General features: G+C 42.0%; 1 non-coding gene across 1 annotated transcript; it reads right to left on the bottom strand.

The window, feature by feature from the left end:
- Positions 1-3,841: 3,841 nt before the first annotated feature.
- Positions 3,842-3,952, bottom strand: trnal-caa. The gene is made up of 2 exons: positions 3,915-3,952; positions 3,842-3,887 (listed from the first exon to the last, which is right to left on the bottom strand). It is a non-coding gene; the product is annotated as a tRNA-Leu (tRNA).
- Between the last annotated feature and the right edge of the window lie 2,931 nt (positions 3,953-6,883).

Below are 6,883 nucleotides of genomic sequence, written 5' to 3'. Positions count from 1 at the left end.
GAAACGTTTTTGTTTAAAAAGATTTTTCTGAACCTTTTTAATCTTGTAGAAAGCACAAGACGAATCATGTTTCCTAAAGAGATAATGTTAGTTCTAATGTTCTTCCTCCTCGTCCCAGAAAAAAAATTACACCTCCAGTAAACCAGATTATGTTTGTTTCCAGCGTTTCTTCTATGCATGAAACACTTCTGTACATCGTTCACTTCACACAGTAAAGACTTAACAATAAATCACTATCACACATTGATGAAACGCTGTGAGCAGAAACCCCATTAGAATTCGAGTCTAACGCCTTCACCACTCCGCCATCACAGCAGCAGTTCCTGTCCTTTGTAACCCTGAGCTTTTTTAACAGGAGCAACATTCTGGCTAACAGCAGAACACACTAACCACTGGGTGACCGTGAGGCGAGCCCGTCGCCTGGGAGACCGTGAGCAGTCGTCGCCTGGGAGACCGTGAGGCAAGTCGTGCGCCTTTGGGGTGACCGTGAGGCGGCGGTACGACATTTCTTTTGTGTCCAGGCGGCAGTACGGCGCCCTTTTCGTGGCCAGGCGGTGTGACTTCCCTTCACGGCCAAACGGCCGCGCGGCGTCCTTTCGCAGCCTTGGGGCTGAGCTGAGTGCACTGGGAAGCTCCGGGCGGGCGGAGCTGTCCTGGAGGTCCTGGGGCAGAGCTGTGCTTTCCTGGACGACCTGGAACGGAGCTGAGCTCTCCTGGACGACCTGGAACGGAGCTGAGCTCTCCTGGACGACCTGGAACGGAGCTGAGCTCTCCTGGACGACCTGGAACGGAGCTGAGCTCTCCTGGACGACCTGGAACGGAGCTGAGCTCTCCTGGACGACCTGGAACGGAGCTGAGCTCTCCTGGACGACCTGGAACGGAGCTGAGCTCTCCTGGACGACCTGGAACGGAGCTGAGCTCTCCTGGACGACCTGGAACGGAGCTGAGCTCTCCTGGACGACCTGGAACGGAGCTGAGCTCTTTGGAGGTCCTGGAGCAGAACTGAGCTCGTGGAGGTCCTGGGGCAGAGCTGCTCTCTCGTAGAGGTCCTGGGGCAGAGCTGCGCTCTCGTGGAGGTCCTGGGGCAGAGCTGTGCTTTCCTGGACGACCTGGAACGGAGCTGAGCTCTCCTGGACGACCTGGAACGGAGCTGAGCTCTCCTGGGCGACCTGGAACGGAGCTGAGCTCTTCTGGGCGACCTGGAACGGAGCTGAGCTCTCTGTGGAGGCCTGGAGTGGGAAGGAGCTGTCCTGGAAACCCTGGAGCGAGAAGGAGCTGTCCCGGAAACCCTGAAGCGGAGCTGCGCTCTCCTGGAGGTCCTGGGGCGGAACTACGCTCTCTTGGAGGTCCTGGAGCAGGCTGAGGATCTCCTGGAGGCCCTGGGGCGGAGTGGCGCCATCCTGAAGGGCCTGGAGCAGGCGGAAATCTCCTGGAGGTCCTGGGGTGGAGCAGAGCCATCTTGGAGGGCCTAGTGCAGGGCCTGGAGCAGGGTGGAAATCCCCCGGAGGTCCTGGGACGGAGTGGCGCTCTCTGGGAAACTCTGGTGCGGAACGGAGCTCTTGATAAACACTGGAGCGGGATCGTGCTTTGGTAACGGGAGAGATGGTGGAGATCTGGTGACCATCCCTAATTTCGGGTGAGAAGCCGGATAAACCGGCGCACGAGCGAACTTGCCACCAGAGGCGCCCACAACTCACTGGCCAGAGAGAGATTCTCCAGACAGCAGAGAAATGTGGAGGCGATCTTGTCGCGTCAGTGGGGTAAGAGGATGAATAAAGTCTATATATTCACCGACACCGTATAAATCCGCCCCACTCAGCCCTGTCGCCGGAGAAGCGAGCCGGAAATCCATGGCGTCATCACGGGCGTGGCGCTGCGAGCATGATCCACGTGAAACGGCAGCGGACTTCCGGGTTTTCCCGGTGGAGCTTGGCTGCCGCTTCATCATGGCAGAGCGAATTCTACCTCCGAGGTTCGGTTCGCGCCGGGACCACGACGGTAATCCGATCATTTGTTTGGTTTTTTTTGTTTTTTTTTGTAAATTATATCCTTTTCAGGAGGTTCGTTATTCTGTCAGGGTGCGGCGAAAACAGAAGGCGGAAGCGGAGTACAGCTCGCTCGAGTTTTAATACAAGCGTGAGGGAGAGAGAGACACGAGCACACACACACAGACGCGCACACGCCCACACACATACAAGCACAAGCACACGGCAGTCCTTATGTTGAAAGAGTCCGAGTGCGCTAGCTGACCCGAGATGCGCGGGGAGGTGAGCGCGCCAGTACGGGATTGTGGAGTCCGGACAGAACGGAACGGAAGACATAGACATAAGCACAAAACAAACAACCCATACAACCAGTACGTAGCGTCCAACACATACAATAACGAATTAGGGAGTGAAAGGGGAGCTTATATAGGCGGGGTGGGTGATGATGAACCCCAGGTGGCGTGATTAAACCTGGGGCTTCAGAGAGTGGAGGCATGGTGATGATGAGCTCCAGGTGTGCCTCGTTAAACCTGGAGCTCTATGGAGAGTGGAGGCATAGAGAGCCACCAAAGGGGGCGTGGCAGGTGGATCCCTGACATAATGTGAGAAGATGCTCAAAATCAAGATTTACAGTAAACATACCAAGTAGCCTGAAAACTGCTGCTACAGAGACGTCTTAGTACGGTGTTTGCTCTGTTCTTGTTTGCAACAGCCAAGTGTTCAGGATCAGCCAAAGGTCCTCTCTAGTAAATAAAAGATTTGGATATAAAGTAATCCCTCGCCTATCGTGGGGGTTACGTTTCAGACCCCCCGATAGGCGAAAGAACGTTAAGTGGAAACCTAATATGTATTCAGTACAGTATACAGAATTTATAAACCACATCGACACTCTTATGAACCTTTTCTCTGTTTTTAAACATTTAATATTCTTAAACCTACGTAATTTACCATTTTAACATAAAAATTCTATATGGGTACTCACCAGTGAAGGTACAACTTGAATGATGAAGATGATGATGAATTAAGTGTGCAGTACTAATGATGATGAAGGTGATTAAATGAATGTACTGCATACCCAAGAAGAGCATTACAGCTTTTCATCAGGTGGTGCAGTATCTTCATCCTCGTCCATAACTTCTGTTGTCACTAAAGGCGTAGTGTCTGGTGTCTTCTTCCGACTGATGAACACAGTTATGGGGAGTTGCTGGTGCTGCTTTTTCTTCTGGGTAAAAAGGTTTTTTATAAGCAGACATGTTACCCTCGATTGCATTTGAGAACTGCAACAAATGAAGAATATGGGGGTCTCATTCTTGAGCTAGTTGCTGAAGTTCTTTGGACAGTCTGACAAGGGTTGCAAGGCGCTCGAGTGTTCGGCCAACCTCCTAAAATTTTTTATATTTTTTTATATCTGTTAGTATTAAGATGGGCCTCACACTGGTTCTCTAAACACATTCCTATGTTGTCTGTTCAGTGTCTATAGGATCTTTATGATGTGAGTATGTAAGGTACACAGAAAGTGTTTGTCTGGGTTCACACATCCCTGGTTACTATGTTTTCTTACCCAACCAGGAACAGTTTAAGCTCGGGTTTTATCCAGTGTGTATATATACTTGTCTGTTATCTGATAAAAATAAAGATTGATAAAGGACTTGTTTATTTGATCCTTTAGTGATACCTTTTTGTCTCCTGAAAATCAGTTACACTTTTTTGCCAGATCCTCGACTGATGCTGCCATGTTTTTCTGCCTGTCGTTCCCACTAATAGGTAACCATCTACTTGTTTATTCTTTATGTCTGAAATACAAAGGGGAATAATTATTTCATTATTGTTTTGATTTCTAATGAAAATAAAGTCACTGACAGAAGTGGGATTTGAACCCACGCCTCCATGTGGAGACCAGCACACTCATATTCCAGGAAGGTACAGAACCTTGAGTCTGGCGCCTTAGACCGCTCGGCCATCCTGACATACAAGCATGTGTTTCTTATCCCCTTAGTGGCTGATAAAACTATTTTTACAAATTTCTGTCTACTTGTTTGTCTTATCTATCCTTCTATTTGTGTTTCTTATTTGTGTAAGTATTTTGTTTTTCTGTCTGAATGCCTATTTACCTGCTTATCTTTCCTCTCGATTAATATCTATCTATTTAATCTATCCATCTGCCTGCTTGCAGAGGCGGCAAAAGTACACACATCCTTCACTTAAGTAGAAGTACAGATATTCATGTTTTAAAAGACTCTGGTAAAAGTTGAAGTTCTGACTATACTTTTTTACTGAAGTTAAAGTGAAGAAGTTTGGGCGTTGACATGTACTTAATTAGTAGTAAAGGCTTCGTTTTTACTTGTTTCAGTGTCACACTGGTAACTGGACCTCACATGTTTCGTCGTTGAAGTGCAAGGCTGCGTCTTTATGTTACAAAGTATATAGAAAATGTAGTAAAGTACAGAGTCTGTATTTTCTAAACAAGATAGATAGATAGATAGATAGATAGATAGATAGATAGATAGATAGATAGATAGATAGATAGATAGATAGATAGATAGATAGATAGATAGATAGATAGATAGATAGATAGATAGATAGATAGATAGATAGATAGATAGATAGATAGATAGATAGATAGATAGATAGATAGATAGATAGATAGATAGATAGATAGATAGATAGATAGATAGATAGATAGATAGATAGATAGATAGATAGATAGATAGATAGATAGATAGATAGATAGATAGATAGATAGATAGATAGATAGATAGATAGATAGACAGACAGACAGACAGACAGACAGACAGACAGACAGACAGACAGACAGACAGACAGACAGAGTAATATTTGAAAGGTACCAGACTCAAGGTTCAATACATTCCAGGAAACTGAGTGTTCTGGTCTCCACATGGAGGCGTGGGTTCAAATCCCACTTCTGACAGTGACTTTATTTTCATTAGAAATCAAAACAATAATGAAATAATTATTCCCCTTTGTCTTTCAAACACAGACATACAGAATAAACAAGTAGATGGTTACCTAATAGTGGGAAAGACAGACAGAAAAAAAACTGTTAATACAGACTAGCAGGAAGATGGATATATAAATTAGACAGATCGATAGGAAAAACCCAGCCAATAGGGTTGCACAAGCCAGTGCACTCTTAGTGCCGGTCCCAGTTACTATTACTGGTAAAGGGAGAGAGGTAGCTGATATGATGGAGAGGAGAAAGGTACATATGTTGTGTGTTCAGTAGATCAAGTGGAAAGGGAGTAAGGCTTGTTAGTAAAAACAGGTATGTAGTTCCTTTTTAATGTTGTGTTCTGCCTACACAAATTCATTCCATTAAAGATGCATCTAAAATCGATGATTGATGTTTAGACATAATATGTATGTCATATGCACCTTTGTTATTTAATCTATTTTTGAACATAACACATACAAACAATATTTATAATTATATTTTTGCTGAGATTACCCGACAATTTGAGAAAATTCATTGTGTTTTTGTGATTGTTCTAAAAAAATAAAAAATAAAAAATAAAAATTATACCAGATTAACACTGACCTTATTAAAGGTTTTCTTCAAATGCACTGTATAGTGTCTTATCTGTATCCATCAATGTTCCCTGACCAGCCTTGAACGATACACTGATTGATTGATTGTTCTTCCTTGGGAAGTGTTCACCTGTTTGGTGACAGGGGGCGCTGCAGCGCTGCTCAGAAAATACAGAGACTCTGTACAGTACTACATTTTCTATATACTTTGTAACATAAAGACGCAGTCTTGCACTTCAATGACGAAACGACGTCATCGCACAATGATGTCACGGCGTTACTTAGCAACTTTTAGAAGGATATCAATTTATAATTCATAACAGTTTTAAAATAAAGATAGATAGATAGATAGATAGATAGATAGATAGATAGATAGATAGATAGATAGATAGATAGATAGATAGATAGATAGATAGATAGATAGATAGATAGATAGATAGATAGATAGATAGATAGATAGATAGATAGATAGATAGATAGATAGATAGATAGATAGATAGATAGATAGATAGATAGATAGATAGATAGATAGATAGATAGATAGATAGATAGATAGATAGATAGATAGATAGATAGATAGATAGATAGATAGATAGATAGATAGATAGATAGATAGATAGATAGATAGATAGATAGATAGATAGATAGATAGATAGATAGATAGATAGATAGATAGATAGATAGATAGATAGATAGATAGATAGATAGATAGATAGATAGATAGATAGATAGATAGATAGATAGATAGATAGATAGATAGATAGATAGATAGATAGATAGATAGATAGATAGATAGATAGATAGATAGATAGATAGATAGATAGATAGATAGATAGATAGATAGATAGATAGATAGATAGATAGATAGATAGATAGATAGATAGATAGATAGATAGATAGATAGATAGATAGATAGATAGATAGATAGATAGATAGATAGATAGATAGATAGATAGATAGATAGATAGATAGATAGATAGATAGATAGATAGATAGATAGATAGATAGATAGATAGATAGATAGATAGATAGATAGATAGATAGATAGATAGATAGATAGATAGATAGATAGATAGATAGATAGATAGATAGATAGATAGATAGATAGATAGATAGATAGATAGATAGATAGATAGATAGATAGATAGATAGATAGATAGATAGATAGATAGATAGATAGATAGATAGATAGATAGATAGATAGATAGATAGATAGATAGATAGATAGATAGATAGATAGATAGATAGATAGATAGATAGATAGATAGATAGATAGATAGATAGATAGATAGATAGATAGATAGATAGATAGATAGATAGATAGATAGATAGATAGATAGATAGATAGATAG

This window comes from Silurus meridionalis, chromosome 3 (genome assembly GCF_014805685.1).
Source record: "Silurus meridionalis isolate SWU-2019-XX chromosome 3, ASM1480568v1, whole genome shotgun sequence".
Lineage (NCBI taxonomy): Eukaryota > Metazoa > Chordata > Actinopteri > Siluriformes > Siluridae > Silurus > Silurus meridionalis.
This window is presented reverse-complemented; position numbering and strand designations above follow the sequence as displayed.